We start from the raw sequence: 22,436 nt of genomic DNA on the forward strand, positions 1-22,436 counted from the left end.
CAGCAAAATAAGGTTTAACAGAAAAATTAATCTAATCCAATGTCTAAAAAATCTAAAAACAATCTACCAACATTAATTGACCCTGAAACCAAAACATTGCACAATGATAAAATTCAATACAATAACTGAGCAACCTTAAAACCTGAAACCTGACCCTGGAAAACCACACCAAGAAGAGATTAGACCCAAAAAGACCCCCTAAAATCCAAAGCCCTCAAAACTGAACTGCGGACGTTTTAAAGAGGTATGTATAAGCAGCCCCGGGGTCTTTGACACTGGATGTTGCCTGTTAAAACCAAAACCAACTGTTCCCGGGTCGTGCGGTGTATGGGGCACGGGAGTAGTAAACTAGAGAGGGGTGATAGCATGGGAGTCAGGGAGGCCCGGGGAGGCAACGCTCGGTCGGGGCTGGCCCTGGGCTTTCTTACCTCTGAGGTGACTGGGAAGGCAACGCTCTGTCGGGGCTGGTCCTGGTCGCTTCTGGAGGGGACTCTCGGGACTCTTGTTCTGTTAGTCATAGCGATAGTATGGAGGTCTTGGGGGTCCAGGGAGGCAACGCTCTGTCGGGGCTGGCCCTGGACCTTCCTGCCTCGGGGTGTCCGGGAAGGCAACGCCTTGTCGGGGCTGGTCCTGGTCATTCCTGAGGGGGATTTCCTGGGGTTTAGCTTAATTTTATTTTTTTTAATTTTAGTTTTAGTGTTTAGTTTCCCGGTGGGACGGGGACCCCACCTGTACTCACCTTAACCCTATAGGAGGGAGAAATGTGAGACCCAACTTCAGCCCTGATCGCCAGGCTAGGGGGAAACCTAGCGGTGTTAACAACTGGTCTGTGCTGGTCAGGTCAGGTACGTATGCGACCCCCCTGGTTCCGCTTCTAGGAACAGCACGCAGGGTGCGGTGGTCCAGGGCATCAGGACCTTAATCGTAGCCCCAGTCTTCTATGAGGGTTAGCCCTCACCATTGCACAGGCCCATGGTGCACCTACATCACGTCCAATTTGAACAGACCCACAATCCAGTTGGACTCTTTTCAAATCTTTACATAATCCCCAAAATTACCATTCCCCTGGTCCCAGCTTTATGGTGACCAGGCCGTGGATGCAACGGGACCTAGGGGTTGTCTATAAATCCTGAAATTGTGATACCTTAAACAGTCCCAGAAGAAACCTCAAAACTGATGTAAAACTAAATCAAATAACTTTCAACTTGACCACTGAAACTGAACTAGAGGGAAAATAATATCAACTAAAATCTTTATTTCTTAGCAACAATAGGAAGACTCAAATAATACAAAAAGCCCCTTTCCTCCCTTTTAATAATACTAACAATAATAATAATAATTATTATAATAACAACAAAGGAGAAGAACAACAACATAAAAATAACAACAACAAAATGATAATAAACAACTCTAATCCAAACCTTTAGCTTTAAAGAAAACCAATATAACACTAAAATCATTGAACAAGTCTTAAGGACAAAAGAAAAAAAGACAAAAAGAAACAAAAAAGTAGATTTTAATATTAAAATCCCAGAAGAAACCTCAAAACTGATGGAAAACTAAAACTACAAATTAACTTCCAACTTGACCACTGAAACTGAACTGTAGAGGGAAAATAATATCAACTAAAATCTCTGTTACTTAACAACAAGAGGAAGACTCAAGCAACACAAAAAGCCCCTTTCCTCCCTTCCTTTTTTTTAATAATACTAACAATAATAATAATAATAACAACAAAGGAGAATAAACAACAAAATGACAATAAACAACTCTAATCCAAACCTTTAGCTTTAAAGAAAACCAATATAACACTAAAATCATTGAACAAGTCTTAAGGACAAAAGAAAAAAAGACAAAAAGAAACAAAAAAGTAGATTTTAATATGAAAACCTACTAATTAAGGAACACACCCCGGGAAGTGATCAATCCCGGCGGGGCCTCCCTCGGGTGAGAGTGTCTAGTGATAATGGCCGAAACACTCAAGGATCCCGGGGTCCACTACTGATGATGTGTTCCTAAAAGATCAAAAATTCAAAAGAAAACCTAAAACCTTGATCCTTAGTAACAATTAATTCAAATCCAATCCTACCTAATTACCCTTTATTACCAAAAAAATAAAAATTATCCCAAAACTATCTGTCACCTCGTGATAGATGGGGGTTTATAAAAAATACTGTAAATAAATAAACACAAAATACGACAAAAACATACAAGGACCGATCAAGGCTTCAGATGTCCAAGGAAAATCCTCTGAAAGAATTCTATAAAAATAAAAATAAAAAGACAAAAAAAAAAAAAATAGTAAGTCAGTTACTATAAATAAAAAACATTGAAGCTTAAATCCACACAATTACAATAAAAGAATTATAGGAACCCTTATAATCTGGTTCAAAATAGGGTAGGCTTCCTAAATTTAGATCCAAAAAACTAAACACCACCCAAAACCCCCCCTTTTTTTTCTTCTCTCTTTTTCTTTCCCTATCTCTTTCTCCCTCTTGTGCTCCCCTCTTTCCTTTTCCCCCCCCTTTTTTTTTCCACAAAAAAGAATTTTTCTCTCTCTCTCTCTCTCACTCCCCCTTTTTTTTTCTCTCTCCTTTGTTTCCTTTTTTCTTTGCTTATCCCTAACTCTCTTCTCCTTTCTTACCTTAACCTTAACTCTCTTTCCTTCCTTGTCCAACCCTAACCCTAACCCTAAACCCCTAAACCCTAACCCTAACCCTCTCTAACCCTAACCCTAACCCTAACCCCTAACCCTAACCCTCTCTAACCCTAACCCTAACCCTAACCCCTAACCCTAACCCTAACCCTCTCTAAACCCTAACCCTAACCCTAACCCTCTCTAACCCTAACCTTAACCCTAACCTTCCTAACCTAACCTTAACCTCTCCCATCCTATGCCCTAACCCTAACCCTCTCTGACTCTAACCCTAACTCTCCTTCCTAACCCTAACCTTCCTCTCCCATCTCCTTTTCCTAACCCTAACCTCTCCTACCCTTTCTAACCCCTAACCTTAACCTCTCCCATCCTATGCCCTAACCCTAACCCTCTCTGACTCCTAACCCTAACTTTCCTGGCCTAACCGCTAACCCTCCTCTCCCATCTCCTTATTCCTTAACCCTAACCTCTCTCACAGCTTGCCCTAACCCTAACCCTCTTCTTTTCCCTAACCCTAACCCTCTCTGACTCCAACCCTAACTCTCTTCCCTTGCCTAACCTTAATCTTTCATTCCTTCTTGTTCAACCCTGACCCTAACCTCTCCCATTTCCTTATCCTAACCCTAACCTCCCCCTCCTCAGGCCCTAACCCTAACCCTTTCTCTTCCCTAACCCTAATCCTAACCTCTCCCATCTCTTGCCCTAACCCTAACCCGAAACCCTAACCCTAACCTTAGTCCTTTTATATCCTACCCCTAACCCTAATTGGGACCTCATACCATTAACAACCCCTTAATTTACCCCTTATCAGACCTCAACCTTAACCTTATCTATCCTACCCTAACCCTAACTGGGACCTCATACCATTTGACAAACCCCTTAATTTAACCTAATGAGACCTCAATCTTAACCTTTAAAATACAATCTAAAAACATCAGAAGGTTAATCATACTCTGTATTAATCCGGATCCAGAACCCTACACCCTAGAAAGAGGAACAAAATATACTCCAAAACCTAACCCTAACCTACGGGACTAAAAATAGAACTACTGTTGTAGATGGGCACATTGTACGGGGAGCCTAGTAGCGATATGCGTCGGCCCGTGCATTTCCTTTGACCCTCTACACCAAACCGTTGAGTCGGCGGACCAAACGGGGAGGATCAAAGAGATATTCTACTAACCCTAACCCGCCTGTGCCATCGGACAGTCCGGGTTCCCTAGAGACACAAGTGCCCCTTATTCTAACATCTACTCTGTTCTAACATCTACCTTTGCTTTCCTCTCCCTTCCTTCCCCTGGGGGGATCTTTGATTCCCTTTTCTGGGGGGGCAGGGAGAAACAGGTTAAGCCTAGTCCGGCGGGGCTGTGGTGAAGCGTAAGATCAGCCTTAGCGCTGGTGACGATCCCACAGCTTGTACCTGTTCCTACTCCCGTCCTCTTTCTTTTTCTTTCTCTCTCTCTCTCTCTCTCTCTCTGTCCCTCTCTCTCCTTAGACAACTTAATTCATCTGGATCCGTTTATCAGTTCAATCACCCTTACTTACTGTATTCCTCCTCCAAAAAAATTCCCCTTTCTTTTGGGAACCCGATCACCTGAAATATAAATATATAAAAATATAAAAAATATAAAAACACTTAAAATACAATCTAAAACAACCAGAAGGTCAACCCTACTCGGAATTAATTCTGATCCAGAACCCTAAACCCCCAAAAGGAGTAACAAAATATAATCCAACTCTCAGACTTAACCCTAACCTATGGGACTAAAATTAGAACTACTGTTGTAGATAGGGCACATTGTACGGGGAGCCTAGTAGCGATATGCGTCGGCCCGTGCATTTCCTTTGACCCTCCACACCAAACCGTTGAGTCGGCGGACCAAACGGGGAGGATCAAAGAGATATTCTACTAAACCTAACCCGCCTGTGCCATCGGACAGTCCGGGTTCCCTAGAGACACAAGTGCCCCTTATTCTAACATCTACTCTATCCTAACATCTACCTCTGCTCTTCTCTCCCTTCCCTCCCCTGGGGGGATCTTGGATTCCCTTTGGGGGGCAGGGGGAAACAGGTTAAGCCTAATCCGGCTGGGCTGTGGTGAAGCGTAAAATCAGCCTTAGTGCTGTGACGATCCCACAGCTTATACCTGTTCCTACCCCCTTCCTCTTTTTCTCTTTTTCTCTCTCTCTCTCTCTCTCTCTCTCGCTCTCGCTCTCTCTCTCTCTCTCTCTCCTCGCTCTCTCTCTCTCTGTCCCTCTCTCTCCCTAGACAACTTAATTCATCTGGATCAGTTTATCAGTACAATCACCCTTACTTACTGTATTTCTCCTCCAAAAAATTCCCCTTTCTTTTGGGAACCCGATCACCTGAAATATAAAAATATAAAAAATATAAAAACACAAAAATTATATTAAAAACCTAGATTTCTTATTACTTAAACATACCTTTGACATTTCACCCCTCTGAGACTCAAGGAAGAATGAATCTAAACAACACTCACAACTTTAGAAGGAACCTACCAACGGTAATTCTAGATTTTGACCAGAAGATGGAGCCCTTGCCCTATTTATCTCTTACCCAACCAAAGGAGAAGAATAAATACTAGATTAGCTTCTACATGTTTTATATTAATATTAATATTAATTTTATTATTTATTATGTATTAATTATAATAATAAAAATAATAAAAAATAACAACACTAAAACCTTATCACTACAGATTTTCTTTTACATATACCCCCCTGACCACAGTGAATACTGTGTTTTTCAGGGGGGATAAAGACCACAAGGGCCAACAAGGGACAGGAAAATGCCCTTTACTATAATAAAAATTAAAAACAACTAAAACTGCCAGTTAGAAACCTAATATCTATTGCCCACCACATCAACTCGGGGTACCATAACCCCCATCCCAGAAAAAAATACCTTTAAAAACTTGTTTTAAGTTCATCAACTTTTCAAGAAAATGATTTTCTGGATCAAGGAGATGATCGGGAAACACCTAAGTCCAAAAACTAGAAGGTAACAACCTTAATAAACACAGAATAAAGCAATAAAATATTAAGGACTAAAACCTAAAGGATCATGGGATATAGGAAGTAGTAATTTGATTGGTTAGATAGAAGAACAAAGCCAAAACTATTTTTAATCAATACACAAGGAAAATTAAACAGAATTAAACCAAATAAGAACCCCCCACAAAACTTAAAACTCAGGAAAATGATATAGTTCATTTAAAACCACTCTAAGGTGGATTATAACACCAATTAAATGCATTTTAAAGTAAGGTTTTCCCAAGCCTAAAAAAATAGTATAAGGTGAAAAGGACCATGGGTAAGACAGCAAAATAAGGTTTAACAGAAAAATTAATCTAATCCAATGTCTAAAAAATCTAAAAACAATCTACCAACATTAATTGACCCTGAAACCAAAACATTGCACAATGATAAAATTCAATACAATAACTGAGCAACCTTAAAACCTGAAATCTGACCCTGGAAAGACCACACCAAGAAGAGATTAGACCCAAAAAGACCCCCTAAAATCCAAAGCCCTCAAAACTGAACTGCGGACGTTTTAAAGAGGTAGGTATAAGCAGCCCCGGGGTCTTTGACACTGGATGTTGCCTGTTAAAACCAAAACCAACTGTTCCCGGGGTCGTGCGGTGTATGGGGCACGGGAGTAGTAAACTAGAGAGAGGGGTGATAGCATGGGAGTCAGGGAGGCCCGGGGAGGCAACGCTCGGTCGGGGCTGGCCCTGGGCTTTCTTACCTCTGAGGTGACTGGGAAGGCAACGCTCTGTCGGGGCTGGTCCTGGTCGCTTCTGGAGGGGACTCTCGGGGACTCTTGTTCTGTTAGTCATAGCGATAGTATGGAGGTCTTGGGGGTCCAGGGAGGCAACGCTCTGTCGGGGCTGGCCCTGGACCTTCCTGCCCTCGGGGTGTCCGGGAAGGCAACGCCTTGTCGGGGCTGGTCCTGGTCATTCCTGAGGGGGATTTCCTGGGGTTTAGCTTAATTTTATTTATTTTTTAATTTTAGTTTTAGTGTTTAGTTTCCCGGTGGGACGGGGGACCCCACCTGTACTCACCTTAACCCTATAGGAGGGAGAAATGTGAGACCCAACTTCAGCCCTGATCGGCCAGGCTAGGGGAAACCTAGCGGTGTTAACAACTGGTCTGTGCTGGTCAGGTCAGGTACGTATGCGACCCCCCTGGGTTCCGCTTCTAGGAACAGCACGCAGGGTGCGGTGGTCCAGGGCATCAGGACCTTAATCGTAGCCCAGTCTTCTATGAGGGTTAGCCTCACCATTGCACAGCCCATGGTGCACCACACACGTCCAATTTGAACAGACCCACAATCCAGTTGGACTCTTTCAAATCTTTACATAATCCCCAAAATTACCATCCCCTGGTCCAGCTTAGGTGACCAGGCCGTGGATGCAACGGGACCTAGGGGTTGTCTATAAATCCTGAAATTGTGATACCTTAAACAGTCCCAGAAGAAACCTCAAAACTGATGTAAAACTAAATCAAATTAACTTTCAACTTGACCACTGAAACTGAACTAGAGGGAAAATAATATCAACTAAAATCTTTATTTCTTAGCAACAATAGGAAGACTCAAATAATACAAAAAGCCCCTTTCCTCCCTTTTAATAATACTAACAATAATAATAATAATTATTATAATAACAACAAAGGAGAAGAACAACAACATAAAAATAACAACAACAAAATGATAATAAACAACTCTAATCCAAACCTTTAGCTTTAAAGAAAACCAATATAACACTAAAATCATTGAACAAGTCTTAAGGACAAAAGAAAAAAAGACAAAAAGAAACAAAAAAGTAGATTTTAATATTAAAATCCCAGAAGAAACCTCAAAACTGATGGAAAACTAAAACTACAAATTAACTTCCAACTTGACCACTGAAACTGAACTGTAGAGGGAAAATAATATCAACTAAAATCTCTGTTACTTAACAACAAGAGGAAGACTCAAGCAACACAAAAAGCCCCTTTCCTCCCTTCCTTTTTTTAATAATACTAACAATAATAATAATAATAACAACAAAGGAGAATAACAACAACAAAATGACAATAAACAACTCTAATCCAAACCTTTAGCTTTAAAGAAAACCAATATAACACTAAAATCATTGAACAAGTCTTAAGGACAAAAGAAAAAAAGACAAAAAGAAACAAAAAAGTAGATTTTAATATGAAAACCTACTAATTAAGGAACACACCCCGGGAAGTGATCAATCCCGGCGGGGCCTCCCTCGGGTGAGAGTGTCTAGTGATAATGGCCGAAACACTCAAGGATCCCGGGGTCCACTACTGATGATGTGTTCCTAAAAGATCAAAAATTCAAAAGAAAACCTAAAACCTTGATCCTTAGTAACAATTAATTCAAATCCAATCCTACCTAATTACCCTTTATTACCAAAAAAATAAAAATTATCCCAAAACTATCTGTCACCTCGTGATAGATGGGGGTTTATAAAAAATACTGTAAATAAATAAACACAAAATACGACAAAAACATACAAGGACCGATCAAGGCTTCAGATGTCCAAGGAAAATCCTCTGAAAGAATTCTATAAAAATAAAAATAAAAAGACAAAAAAAGAAAAAAATAGTAAGTCAGTTACTATAAAATAAAAAACATTGAAGCTTAAATCCACACAATTACAATAAAAGAATTATAGGAACCTTCTATATAATCTGGTTCAAAATAGGGTAGGCTTCCTAAATTTAGATCCAAAAAACTAAACACCACCCAAAACCCCCCCCTTTTTTTTCTTCTCTCTTTTTCTTTCCCTATCTCTCTTTCTCCCTCTTGTGCTCCCCTCTTTTCCTTTTCCCCCCCTTTTTTTTCCACAAAAAAGAATTTTTCTCTCTCTCTCTCTCTCACTCCCCCTTTTTTTCTCTCTCCTTTGTTTCCTTTTTCTTTTGCTTATCCCTAACTCTCTTCTCCTTTCTTACCTAACCTTAACTCTCTTTCCTTCCTTGTCCAACCCTAACCCTAACCCTAACCCCTAACCCTAACCCTAACCCTCTCTAACCCTAACCCTAACCCTAACCCCTAACCCTAACCCTCTCTAACCCTAACCCTAACCCTAACCCCTAACCCTAACCCTAACCCTCTCTAACCCTAACCCTAACCCTAACCCTCTCTAACCCTAACCTTAACCCTAACCTTCCTAACCTAACCTTAACCTCTCCCATCCTATGCCCTAACCCTAACCCTCTCTGACTCTAACCCTAACTCTCCTTCCTAACCCTAACCTTCCTCTCCCATCTCCTTTTCCTAACCCTAACCTCTCCTACCCTTTCTAACCCTAACCTTAACCTCTCCCATCCTATGCCCTAACCCTAACCCTCTCTGACTCTAACCCTAACTTTCCTGCCTAACCCTAACCCTCCTCTCCCATCTCCTTATCTTAACCCTAACCTCTCTCACAGCTTGCCCTAACCCTAACCCTCTTCTTTTCCCTAACCCTAACCCTCTCTGACTCCAACCCTAACTCTCTTCCCTTGCCTAACCTTAATCTTTCATTCCTTCTTGTTCAACCCTGACCCTAACCTCTCCCATTTCCTTATCCTAACCCTAACCTCCCCCTCCTCAGGCCCTAACCCTAACCCTTTCTCTTCCCTAACCCTAATCCTAACCTCTCCCATCTCTTGCCCTAACCCTAACCCGAAACCCTAACCCTAACCTTAGTCCTTTTATATCCTACCCCTAACCCTAATTGGGACCTCATACCATTAACAAACCCCTTAATTTACCCTTATCAGACCTCAACCTTAACCTTATCTATCCTACCCCTAACCCTAACTGGGACCTCATACCATTTGACAAACCCCTTAATTTAACCTAATGAGACCTCAATCTTAACCTTTAAAATACAATCTAAAAACATCAGAAGGTTAATCATACTCTGTATTAATCCGGATCCAGAACCCTACACCCTAGAAAGAGGAACAAAATATACTCCAAAACCTAACCCTAACCTACGGGACTAAAAATAGAACTACTGTTGTAGATGGGGCACATTGTACGGGGAGCCTAGTAGCGATATGCGTCGGCCCGTGCATTTCCTTTGACCCTCTACACCAAACCGTTGAGTCGGCGGACCAAACGGGGAGGATCAAAGAGATATTCTACTAACCCTAACCCGCCTGTGCCATCGGACAGTCCGGGTTCCCTAGAGACACAAGTGCCCCTTATTCTAACATCTACTCTGTTCTAACATCTACCTTTGCTTTCCTCTCCCTTCCTTCCCCTGGGGGGATCTTTGATTCCCTTTTCTGGGGGGGCAGGGAGAAACAGGTTAAGCCTAGTCCGGCGGGGCTGTGGTGAAGCGTAAGATCAGCCTTAGCGCTGTGACGATCCCACAGCTTGTACCTGTTCCTACTCCCGTCCTCTTTCTTTTTCTTTCTCTCTCTCTCTCTCTCTCTCTCTGTCCCTCTCTCTCCTTAGACAACTTAATTCATCTGGATCCGTTTATCAGTTCAATCACCCTTACTTACTGTATTCCTCCTCCAAAAAAATTCCCCTTTCTTTTGGGAACCCGATCACCTGAAATATAAATATATAAAAATATAAAAAATATAAAAACACTTAAAAATACAATCTAAAACAACCAGAAGGTCAACCCTACTCGGAATTAATTCTGATCCAGAACCCTAAACCCCCAAAAGGAGTAACAAAATATAATCCAACTCTCAGACTTAACCCTAACCTATGGGACTAAAATTAGAACTACTGTTGTAGATAGGGCACATTGTACGGGGAGCCTAGTAGCGATATGCGTCGGCCCGTGCATTTCCTTTGACCCTCCACACCAAACCGTTGAGTCGGCGGACCAAACGGGGAGGATCAAAGAGATATTCTACTAAACCTAACCCGCCTGTGCCATCGGACAGTCCGGGTTCCCTAGAGACACAAGTGCCCCTTATTCTAACATCTACTCTATCCTAACATCTACCTCTGCTCTTCTCTCCCTTCCCTCCCCTGGGGGGATCTTGGATTCCCTTTGGGGGGGCAGGGGGAAACAGGTTAAGCCTAATCCGGCTGGGCTGTGGTGAAGCGTAAAATCAGCCTTAGTGCTGTGACGATCCCACAGCTTATACCTGTTCCTACCCCCTTCCTCTTTTTCTCTTTTTCTCTCTCTCTCTCTCTCTCTCTCTCGCTCTCGCTCTCTCTCTCTCTCTCTCTCGCTCTCTCTCTCTCTGTCCCTCTCTCTCCCTAGACAACTTAATTCATCTGGATCAGTTTATCAGTACAATCACCCTTACTTACTGTATTTCTCCTCCAAAAAATTCCCCTTTCTTTTGGGAACCCGATCACCTGAAATATAAAAATATAAAAAATATAAAAACACAAAAATTATATTAAAAACCTAGATTTCTTATTACTTAAACATACCTTTGACATTTCACCCCTCTGAGACTCAAGGAAGAATGAATCTAAACAACACTCACAACTTTAGAAGGAACCTACCAACGGTAATTCTAGATTTTGACCAGAAGATGGAGCCCTTGCCCTATTTATCTCTTACCCAACCAAAGGAGAAGAATAAATACTAGATTAGCTTCTACATGTTTTATATTAATATTAATATTAATTTTATTATTTATTATGTATTAATTATAATAATAAAAATAATAAAAAATAACAACACTAAAACCTTATCACTACAGATTTTCTTTTACATATACCCCCCTGACCACAGTGAATACTGTGTTTTTCAGGGGGGATAAAGACCACAAGGGCCAACAAGGGACAGGAAAATGCCCTTTACTATAATAAAAATTAAAAACAACTAAAACTGCCAGTTAGAAACCTAATATCTATTGCCCACCACATCAACTCGGGGTACCATAACCCCCATCCCAGAAAAAAATACCTTTAAAAACTTGTTTTAAGTTCATCAACTTTTCAAGAAAATGATTTTCTGGATCAAGGAGATGATCGGGAAACACCTAAGTCCAAAAACTAGAAGGTAACAACCTTAATAAACACAGAATAAAGCAATAAAATATTAAGGACTAAAACCTAAAGGATCATGGGATATAGGAAGTAGTAATTTGATTGGTTAGATAGAAGAACAAAGCCAAAACTATTTTTAATCAATACACAAGGAAAATTAAACAGAATTAAACCAAATAAGAACCCCCCACAAAACTTAAAACTCAGGAAAATGATATAGTTCATTTAAAACCACTCTAAGGTGGATTATAACACCAATTAAATGCATTTTAAAGTAAGGTTTTCCCAAGCCTAAAAAAATAGTATAAGGTGAAAAGGACCATGGGTAAGACAGCAAAATAAGGTTTAACAGAAAAATTAATCTAATCCAATGTCTAAAAAATCTAAAAACAATCTACCAACATTAATTGACCCTGAAACCAAAACATTGCACAATGATAAAATTCAATACAATAACTGAGCAACCTTAAAACCTGAAATCTGACCCTGGAAAGACCACACCAAGAAGAGATTAGACCCAAAAAGACCCCCTAAAATCCAAAGCCCTCAAAACTGAACTGCGGACGTTTTAAAGAGGTAGGTATAAGCAGCCCCGGGGTCTTTGACACTGGATGTTGCCTGTTAAAACCAAAACCAACTGTTCCCGGGGTCGTGCGGTGTATGGGGCACGGGAGTAGTAAACTAGAGAGAGGGGTGATAGCATGGGAGTCAGGGAGGCCCGGGGAGGCAACGCTCGGTCGGGGCTGGCCCTGGGCTTTCTTACCTCTGAGGTGACTGGGAAGGCAACGCTCTGTCGGGGCTGGTCCTGGTCGCTTCTGGAGGGGACTCTCGGGGACTCTTGTTCTGTTAGTCATAGCGATAGTATGGAGGTCTTGGGGGTCCAGGGAGGCAACGCTCTGTCGGGGCTGGCCCTGGACCTTCCTGCCCTCGGGGTGTCCGGGAAGGCAACGCCTTGTCGGGGCTGGTCCTGGTCATTCCTGAGGGGGATTTCCTGGGGTTTAGCTTAATTTTATTTATTTTTTAATTTTAGTTTTAGTGTTTAGTTTCCCGGTGGGACGGGGGACCCCACCTGTACTCACCTTAACCCTATAGGAGGGAGAAATGTGAGACCCAACTTCAGCCCTGATCGGCCAGGCTAGGGGAAACCTAGCGGTGTTAACAACTGGTCTGTGCTGGTCAGGTCAGGTACGTATGCGACCCCCCTGGGTTCCGCTTCTAGGAACAGCACGCAGGGTGCGGTGGTCCAGGGCATCAGGACCTTAATCGTAGCCCAGTCTTCTATGAGGGTTAGCCTCACCATTGCACAGCCCATGGTGCACCACACACGTCCAATTTGAACAGACCCACAATCCAGTTGGACTCTTTCAAATCTTTACATAATCCCCAAAATTACCATCCCCTGGTCCAGCTTAGGTGACCAGGCCGTGGATGCAACGGGACCTAGGGGTTGTCTATAAATCCTGAAATTGTGATACCTTAAACAGTCCCAGAAGAAACCTCAAAACTGATGTAAAACTAAATCAAATTAACTTTCAACTTGACCACTGAAACTGAACTAGAGGGAAAATAATATCAACTAAAATCTTTATTTCTTAGCAACAATAGGAAGACTCAAATAATACAAAAAGCCCCTTTCCTCCCTTTTAATAATACTAACAATAATAATAATAATTATTATAATAACAACAAAGGAGAAGAACAACAACATAAAAATAACAACAACAAAATGATAATAAACAACTCTAATCCAAACCTTTAGCTTTAAAGAAAACCAATATAACACTAAAATCATTGAACAAGTCTTAAGGACAAAAGAAAAAAAGACAAAAAGAAACAAAAAAGTAGATTTTAATATTAAAATCCCAGAAGAAACCTCAAAACTGATGGAAAACTAAAACTACAAATTAACTTCCAACTTGACCACTGAAACTGAACTGTAGAGGGAAAATAATATCAACTAAAATCTCTGTTACTTAACAACAAGAGGAAGACTCAAGCAACACAAAAAGCCCCTTTCCTCCCTTCCTTTTTTTTAATAATACTAACAATAATAATAATAATAACAACAAAGGAGAATAACAACAACAAAATGACAATAAACAACTCTAATCCAAACCTTTAGCTTTAAAGAAAACCAATATAACACTAAAATCATTGAACAAGTCTTAAGGACAAAAGAAAAAAAGACAAAAAGAAACAAAAAAGTAGATTTTAATATGAAAACCTACTAATTAAGGAACACACCCCGGGAAGTGATCAATCCCGGCGGGGCCTCCCTCGGGTGAGAGTGTCTAGTGATAATGGCCGAAACACTCAAGGATCCCGGGGTCCACTACTGATGATGTGTTCCTAAAAGATCAAAAATTCAAAAGAAAACCTAAAACCTTGATCCTTAGTAACAATTAATTCAAATCCAATCCTACCTAATTACCCTTTATTACCAAAAAAATAAAAATTATCCCAAAACTATCTGTCACCTCGTGATAGATGGGGGTTTATAAAAAATACTGTAAATAAATAAACACAAAATACGACAAAAACATACAAGGACCGATCAAGGCTTCAGATGTCCAAGGAAAATCCTCTGAAAGAATTCTATAAAAATAAAAATAAAAAGACAAAAAAAGAAAAAAATAGTAAGTCAGTTACTATAAAATAAAAAACATTGAAGCTTAAATCCACACAATTACAATAAAAGAATTATAGGAACCTTCTATATAATCTGGTTCAAAATAGGGTAGGCTTCCTAAATTTAGATCCAAAAAACTAAACACCACCCAAAACCCCCCCCTTTTTTTTCTTCTCTCTTTTTCTTTCCCTATCTCTCTTTCTCCCTCTTGTGCTCCCCTCTTTTCCTTTTCCCCCCCCTTTTTTTTCCACAAAAAAGAATTTTTCTCTCTCTCTCTCTCTCACTCCCCCTTTTTTTCTCTCTCCTTTGTTTCCTTTTTCTTTTGCTTATCCCTAACTCTCTTCTCCTTTCTTACCTAACCTTAACTCTCTTTCCTTCCTTGTCCAACCCTAACCCTAACCCTAACCCCTAACCCTAACCCTAACCCTCTCTAACCCTAACCCTAACCCTAACCCCTAACCCTAACCCTCTCTAACCCTAACCCTAACCCTAACCCCTAACCCTAACCCTAACCCTCTCTAACCCTAACCCTAACCCTAACCCTCTCTAACCCTAACCTTAACCCTAACCTTCCTAACCTAACCTTAACCTCTCCCATCCTATGCCCTAACCCTAACCCTCTCTGACTCTAACCCTAACTCTCCTTCCTAACCCTAACCTTCCTCTCCCATCTCCTTTTCCTAACCCTAACCTCTCCTACCCTTTCTAACCCTAACCTTAACCTCTCCCATCCTATGCCCTAACCCTAACCCTCTCTGACTCTAACCCTAACTTTCCTGCCTAACCCTAACCCTCCTCTCCCATCTCCTTATCTTAACCCTAACCTCTCTCACAGCTTGCCCTAACCCTAACCCTCTTCTTTTCCCTAACCCTAACCCTCTCTGACTCCAACCCTAACTCTCTTCCCTTGCCTAACCTTAATCTTTCATTCCTTCTTGTTCAACCCTGACCCTAACCTCTCCCATTTCCTTATCCTAACCCTAACCTCCCCCTCCTCAGGCCCTAACCCTAACCCTTTCTCTTCCCTAACCCTAATCCTAACCTCTCCCATCTCTTGCCCTAACCCTAACCCGAAACCCTAACCCTAACCTTAGTCCTTTTATATCCTACCCCTAACCCTAATTGGGACCTCATACCATTAACAAACCCCTTAATTTACCCTTATCAGACCTCAACCTTAACCTTATCTATCCTACCCCTAACCCTAACTGGGACCTCATACCATTTGACAAACCCCTTAATTTAACCTAATGAGACCTCAATCTTAACCTTTAAAATACAATCTAAAAACATCAGAAGGTTAATCATACTCTGTATTAATCCGGATCCAGAACCCTACACCCTAGAAAGAGGAACAAAATATACTCCAAAACCTAACCCTAACCTACGGGACTAAAAATAGAACTACTGTTGTAGATGGGGCACATTGTACGGGGAGCCTAGTAGCGATATGCGTCGGCCCGTGCATTTCCTTTGACCCTCTACACCAAACCGTTGAGTCGGCGGACCAAACGGGGAGGATCAAAGAGATATTCTACTAACCCTAACCCGCCTGTGCCATCGGACAGTCCGGGTTCCCTAGAGACACAAGTGCCCCTTATTCTAACATCTACTCTGTTCTAACATCTACCTTTGCTTTCCTCTCCCTTCCTTCCCCTGGGGGATCTTTGATTCCCTTTTCTGGGGGGGCAGGGAGAAACAGGTTAAGCCTAGTCCGGCGGGGCTGTGGTGAAGCGTAAGATCAGCCTTAGCGCTGTGACGATCCCACAGCTTGTACCTGTTCCTACTCCCGTCCTCTTTCTTTTTCTTTCTCTCTCTCTCTCTCTCTCTCTCTGTCCCTCTCTCTCCTTAGACAACTTAATTCATCTGGATCCGTTTATCAGTTCAATCACCCTTACTTACTGTATTCCTCCTCCAAAAAAATTCCCCTTTCTTTTGGGAACCCGATCACCTGAAATATAAATATATAAAAATATAAAAAATATAAAACACTTAAAAATACAATCTAAAACAACCAGAAGGTCAACCCTACTCGGAATTAATTCTGATCCAGAACCCTAAACCCCCAAAAGGAGTAACAAAATATAATCCAACTCTCAGACTTAACCCTAACCTATGGGACTAAAATTAGAACTACTGTTGTAGATAGGGCACATTGTACGGGGAGCCTAGTAGCGATATGCGTCGGCCCGTGCATTTCCTTTGACCCTCCACACCAAACCGTTGAGTCGGCGGACCAAACGGGGAGGATCAAAGAGATATTCTACTAAACCTAACCCGCCTGTGCCATCGGACAGTCCGGGTTCCCTAGAGACACAAGTGCCCCTTATTCTAACATCTACTCTATCCTAACATCTACCTCTGCTCTTCTCTCCCTTCCCTCCCCTGGGGGGATCTTGGATTCCCTTTGGGGGGGCAGGGGGAAACAGGTTAAGCCTAATCCGGCTGGGCTGTGGTGAAGCGTAAAATCAGCCTTAGTGCTGTGACGATCCCACAGCTTATACCTGTTCCTACCCCCTTCCTCTTTTTCTCTTTTTCTCTCTCTCTCTCTCTCTCTCTCTCGCTCTCCGCTCCTCTCTCTCTCTCTCTCTCTCGCTCTCTCTCTCTCTGTCCCTCTCTCTCCCTAGACAACTTAATTCATCTGGATCAGTTTATCAGTACAATCACCCTTACTTACTGTATTTCTCCTCCAAAAAATTCCCCTTTCTTTTGGGAACCCGATCACCTGAAATATAAAAATATAAAAAATATAAAAACACAAAAATTATATTAAAAACCTAGATTTCTTATTACTTAAACATACCTTTGACATTTCACCCCTCTGAGACTCAAGGAAGAATGAATCTAAACAACACTCACAACTTTAGAAGGAACCTACCAACGGTAATTCTAGATTTTGACCAGAAGATGGAGCCCTTGCCCTATTTATCTCTTACCCAACCAAAGGAGAAGAATAAATACTAGATTAGCTTCTACATGTTTTATATTAATATTAATATTAATTTTATTATTTATTATGTATTAATTATAATAATAAAAATAATAAAAAATAACAACACTAAAACCTTATCACTACAGATTTTCTTTTACATATACCCCCCTGACCACAGTGAATACTGTGTTTTTCAGGGGGGATAAAGACCACAAGGGCCAACAAGGGACAGGAAAATGCCCTTTACTATAATAAAAATTAAAAACAACTAAAACTGCCAGTTAGAAACCTAATATCTATTGCCCACCACATCAACTCGGGGTACCATAACCCCCATCCCAGAAAAAAATACCTTTAAAAACTTGTTTTAAGTTCATCAACTTTTCAAGAAAATGATTTTCTGGATCAAGGAGATGATCGGGAAACACCTAAGTCCAAAAACTAGAAGGTAACAACCTTAATAAACACAGAATAAAGCAATAAAATATTAAGGACTAAAACCTAAAGGATCATGGGATATAGGAAGTAGTAATTTGATTGGTTAGATAGAAGAACAAAGCCAAAACTATTTTTAATCAATACACAAGGAAAATTAAACAGAATTAAACCAAATAAGAACCCCCCACAAAACTTAAAACTCAGGAAAATGATATAGTTCATTTAAAACCACTCTAAGGTGGATTATAACACCAATTAAATGCATTTTAAAGTAAGGTTTTCCCAAGCCTAAAAAAATAGTATAAGGTGAAAAGGACCATGGGTAAGACAGCAAAATAAGGTTTAACAGAAAAATTAATCTAATCCAATGTCTAAAAAATCTAAAAACAATCTACCAACATTAATTGACCCTGAAACCAAAACATTGCACAATGATAAAATTCAATACAATAACTGAGCAACCTTAAAACCTGAAATCTGACCCTGGAAAGACCACACCAAGAAGAGATTAGACCCAAAAAGACCCCCTAAAATCCAAAGCCCTCAAAACTGAACTGCGGACGTTTTAAAGAGGTAGGTATAAGCAGCCCCGGGGTCTTTTGACACTGGATGTTGCCTGTTAAAACCAAAACCAACTGTTCCCGGGGTCGTGCGGTGTATGGGGCACGGGAGTAGTAAACTAGAGAGAGGGGTGATAGCATGGGAGTCAGGGAGGCCCGGGGAGGCAACGCTCGGTCGGGGCTGGCCCTGGGCTTTCTTACCTCTGAGGTGACTGGGAAGGCAACGCTCTGTCGGGGCTGGTCCTGGTCGCTTCTGGAGGGGACTCTCGGGGACTCTTGTTCTGTTAGTCATAGCGATAGTATGGAGGTCTTGGGGGTCCAGGGAGGCAACGCTCTGTCGGGGCTGGCCCTGGACCTTCCTGCCCTCGGGGTGTCCGGGAAGGCAACGCCTTGTCGGGGCTGGTCCTGGTCATTCCTGAGGGGGATTTCCTGGGGTTTAGCTTAATTTTATTTATTTTTTAATTTTAGTTTTAGTGTTTAGTTTCCCGGTGGGACGGGGGACCCCACCTGTACTCACCTTAACCCTATAGGAGGGAGAAATGTGAGACCCAACTTCAGCCCTGATCGGCCAGGCTAGGGGAAACCTAGCGGTGTTAACAACTGGTCTGTGCTGGTCAGGTCAGGTACGTATGCGACCCCCCTGGGTTCCGCTTCTAGGAACAGCACGCAGGGTGCGGTGGTCCAGGGCATCAGGACCTTAATCGTAGCCCAGTCTTCTATGAGGGTTAGCCTCACCATTGCACAGCCCATGGTGCACCACACACGTCCAATTTGAACAGACCCACAATCCAGTTGGACTCTTTCAAATCTTTACATAATCCCCAAAATTACCATCCCCTGGTCCAGCTTAGGTGACCAGGCCGTGGATGCAACGGGACCTAGGGGTTGTCTATAAATCCTGAAATTGTGATACCTTAAACAGTCCCAGAAGAAACCTCAAAACTGATGTAAAACTAAATCAAATTAACTTTCAACTTGACCACTGAAACTGAACTAGAGGGAAAATAATATCAACTAAAATCTTTATTTCTTAGCAACAATAGGAAGACTCAAATAATACAAAAAGCCCCTTTCCTCCCTTTTAATAATACTAACAAATAATAATAATAATTATTATAATAACAACAAAGGAGAAGAACAACAACATAAAAATAACAACAAACAAAATGATAATAAACAACTCTAATCCAAACCTTTAGCTTTAAAGAAAACCAATATAACACTAAAATCATTGAACAAGTCTTAAGGACAAAAGAAAAAAAGACAAAAAAGAAACAAAAAAGTAGATTTTAATATGAAAACCTACTAATTAAGGAACACACCCCGGGAAGTGATCAATCCCGGCGGGGCCTCCCTCGGGTGAGAGTGTCTAGTGATAATGGCCGAAACACTCAAGGATCCCGGGGTCCACTACTGATGATGTGTTCCTAAAAGATCAAAAATTCAAAAGAAAACCTAAAACCTTGATCCTTAGTAACAATTAATTCAAATCCAATCCTACCTAATTACCCTTTATTACCAAAAAAAATAAAAATTATCCCAAAACTATCTGTCACCTCGTGATAGATGGGGGTTTATAAAAAATACTGTAAATAAATAAACACAAAATACGACAAAAACATACAAGGACCGATCAAGGCTTCAGATGTCCAAGGAAAATCCTCTGAAAGAATTCTATAAAAATAAAAATAAAAGACAAAAAAAGAAAAAAATAGTAAGTCAGTTACTATAAAATAAAAAACATTGAGCTTAAATCCACACAATTACAATAAAAGAATTATAGGAACCTTCTATATAATCTGGTTCAAAATAGGGTAGGCTTCCTAAATTTAGATCCAAAAAACTAAACACCACCCAAAACCCCCCCCTTTTTTTTCTTCTCTCTTTTTCTTTCCCTATCTCTCTTTCTCCCTCTTGTGCTCCCCTCTTTCCTTTTCCCCCCCCTTTTTTTTCCACAAAAAAGAATTTTTCTCTCTCTCTCTCTCTCACTCCCCCTTTTTTTTCTCTCTCCTTTGTTTCCTTTTTCTTTTGCTTATCCCTAACTCTCTTCTCCTTTCTTACCTAACCTTAACTCTCTTTCCTTCCTTGTCCAACCCTAACCCTAACCCTAACCCCTAACCCTAACCCTAACCCTCTCTAACCCTAACCCTAACCCCTAACCCCTAACCCTAACCTCCTAACCCTAACCCTAACCCTAACCCTAACCCTAACCCTAACCCTCTCTAACCCTAACCCTAACCCTAACCCCCTAACCCTAACCTTAACCCTAACTTCCTAACCCTAACCTTAACCTCTCCTCCTATGCCCTAACCCTAACCCTCCTGACTCTAACCCTAACTCTCCTTCCTAACCCTAACCTTCCTCTCCCATCTCCTTTTCCTAACCCTAACCTCTCCTACCCTTTCTAACCCTAACCTTAACCTCTCCCATCCTATGCCCTAACCCTAACCCTCTCTGACTCTAACCCTAACTTTCCTGCCTAACCCTAACCCTCCTCTCCCATCTCCTTATCTAACCCTAACCTCTCTCACAGCTTGCCCTAACCCAACCCTAACCCTCTTCTTTTCCCTAACCCTAACCCTCTCTGACTCCAACCCTAACTCTCTTCCCTTGCCTAACCTTAATCTTTCATTCCTTCTTGTTCAACCCTGACCCTAACCTCTCCCATTTCCTTATCCTAACCCTAACCTCCCCCTCCTCAGGCCCTAACCCTAACCCTTTCTCTTCCCTAACCCTAATCCTAACCTCTCCCATCTCTTGCCCTAACCCTAACCCGAAACCCTAACCCTAACCTTAGTCCTTTTATATCCTACCCCTAACCCTAATTGGGACCTCATACCATTTACAAACCCCTTAATTTACCCTTACCAGACCTCAACCTTAACCTTATCTATCCTACCCCTAACCCTAACTGGGACCTCATACCATTTGACAAACCCCTTAATTTAACCTAATGAGACCTCAATCTTAACCTTTAAAATACAATCTAAAACATCAGAAGGTTAATCATACTCTGTATCAATCCGGATCCAGAACCCTACACCCTAGAAAGAGGAACAAAATATACTCCAAAACCTAACCCTAACCTACGGGACTAAAAATAGAACTACTGTTGTAGATGGGGCACATTGTACGGGGAGCCTAGTAGCGATATGCGTCGGCCCGTGCATTTCCTTTGACCCTCTACACCAAACCGTTGAGTCGGCGGACCAAACGGGGAGGATCAAAGAGATATTCTACTAACCCTAACCCTAACCCTAACCCTAACCCCTAACCCCAACCCTAACCCCTAACCCCAACCCTAACCCCTAACCCTAACCCTAACCCCTAACCCTAACCCTAACCCCCCCTAACCCCCCTAACCCTAACCCTAACCACAGACAAAGTTATTGGGCCAAATACAACTGCACCCTCTATCTGTAACCCTAACCCTAACCCTAACCATAACCCTAACGCGAGCTCAGAGAGACTCGTGGCTGGTGCCGTTGGAAAGCCCATCGTGGAATTAGTGGGGGAGCATGTGGGTCTCATGACTCTGCGACCACCACAGACAAAGTTATTGGGCCAAATACAACTGCACCCCCCCTCCATATCACTGTAGCTCGCTGACGCTAGCTCGTAGAGACATGGGGCTGGCACCGTTGGAAAGCCCATCGTAGAATTAGTGGGGGAGCATGTGGGTCTCGTGACTCTGCGACCACCACAGACAAAGCTATTCGCCAAAAATCAAGTGCACCCCCTGGCACTTCTGGCTAAAACCCTCTATCCCCTAACCCCTAACCCCAACCCTTAACAACAATAATTGTAAATGTTTTGACATGAGAGTACCATAATTATTCTTTTCACTTCTGAATGAACTTCATATAACTCACCAGACCAATTTATACAATTAATCTTTGGTGTTTCCTGTCAGAGGTGGTAGATGCCCTGCTGGCTTTTATTTTAGACGGTGAAACACATATCCCAGCAAACACCGGATGTGAACACTTTCAGGGTAACTGCTAATCAGAAAATGAATAATTTTATTAATAATAACTTGATTTTATACAGCGCTTTACATTTTGCTTTACATGGTGGCATGTGTGTGTGCGTGTGCATGTGTTTGAGTGTTGGGGGGGGGGGGCGTCTCTGAAAAGATGTTCTTTTGACTGTTCAGGCCTTGCGAATGCCATTTTAGTTTCACCAGAGCAACTTTCACATGTCCTCTGTCTATGTTTTTTT

The 22,436-nt window shown here is 41.6% G+C and overlaps 2 long non-coding RNA genes across 3 annotated transcripts; both read right to left on the reverse strand.

Moving 5' to 3' along the window:
- Nucleotides 1-4,118: 4,118 nt before the first annotated feature.
- On the reverse strand, nucleotides 4,119-18,719 carry LOC127140841 (uncharacterized). Of its 2 annotated transcripts, none has more exons than XR_007811335.1 (3): nucleotides 18,417-18,719; nucleotides 4,975-5,022; nucleotides 4,119-4,250 (listed from the first exon to the last, which is right to left on the reverse strand). It is a non-coding gene; the product is annotated as an uncharacterized LOC127140841 (long non-coding RNA). The 2 variants fall into 2 exon arrangements; XR_007811334.1 differs by lacking the exons at nucleotides 4,119-4,250; nucleotides 4,975-5,022 and adding exons at nucleotides 15,955-16,236; nucleotides 16,963-17,010.
- Nucleotides 8,582-13,475, reverse strand: LOC127140840 (uncharacterized). The gene is made up of 3 exons (XR_007811333.1): nucleotides 12,420-13,475; nucleotides 10,967-11,014; nucleotides 8,582-10,243 (listed from the first exon to the last, which is right to left on the reverse strand). It is a non-coding gene; the product is annotated as an uncharacterized LOC127140840 (long non-coding RNA).
- Nucleotides 18,720-22,436: the final 3,717 nt, after the last annotated feature.

Source organism: Lates calcarifer, unplaced genomic scaffold (genome assembly GCF_001640805.2).
Source record: "Lates calcarifer isolate ASB-BC8 unplaced genomic scaffold, TLL_Latcal_v3 _unitig_5142_quiver_1877, whole genome shotgun sequence".
NCBI lineage: Eukaryota > Metazoa > Chordata > Actinopteri > Centropomidae > Lates > Lates calcarifer.